This window comes from Bison bison, unplaced genomic scaffold (assembly GCF_000754665.1).
Source record: "Bison bison bison isolate TAMUID 2011002044 unplaced genomic scaffold, Bison_UMD1.0 scf7180017864178, whole genome shotgun sequence".
In the NCBI taxonomy this organism is placed as follows: Eukaryota; Metazoa; Chordata; class Mammalia; order Artiodactyla; family Bovidae; genus Bison; species Bison bison.
In genome coordinates, this window is record NW_011494750.1 from 2,162,069 (window position 1) to 2,162,573 (window position 505).

A 505-nucleotide genomic window follows, 5' to 3' on the forward strand; every position below is an offset into this window, starting at 1 on the left:
TAAAATGAGGCGTCCACCTTCAGGGTAGACCTCGGTGTTCCAGGCAGCGGGGCAGGAAGGCAGGGATATGGTCTCAGGAGCAGCGGGACAGGGCCTGCCTTCACTTGTGATGGAACCGTTCCTATATACACACCCTCTCAGGTCCTCCGGGCTGGTACCCAGATCTACAGCCTCCCATCCCAGACCATCCAGTGCTGAAGCGACTTCTTTCCACCCCAGCCCCCCCTCCAACCTCTTCCCCTCGCGGAGGGCCCCCACACCCCCCGCAGGGCACCCACAGTCAGAAACTCCCTGAAGGCCCAGCAACCTGCCCGTCTCCACCCCTGGAGATCTCCGGCCTGGAGATGGTGGGGAGAGCTGCTCAGCCCCTTCCCGAGGCAGGGAAGGCGGAGGAAGACTGGGAAAGCAGGCTGGGGCTCGGTGTCGCAATTCCGGGCCGGGCCGGGACCTTTGCTCTGCGAGATGTCTCCGGAGGGGAGGGGACGACTCTGGAGGCTGCGGGGAG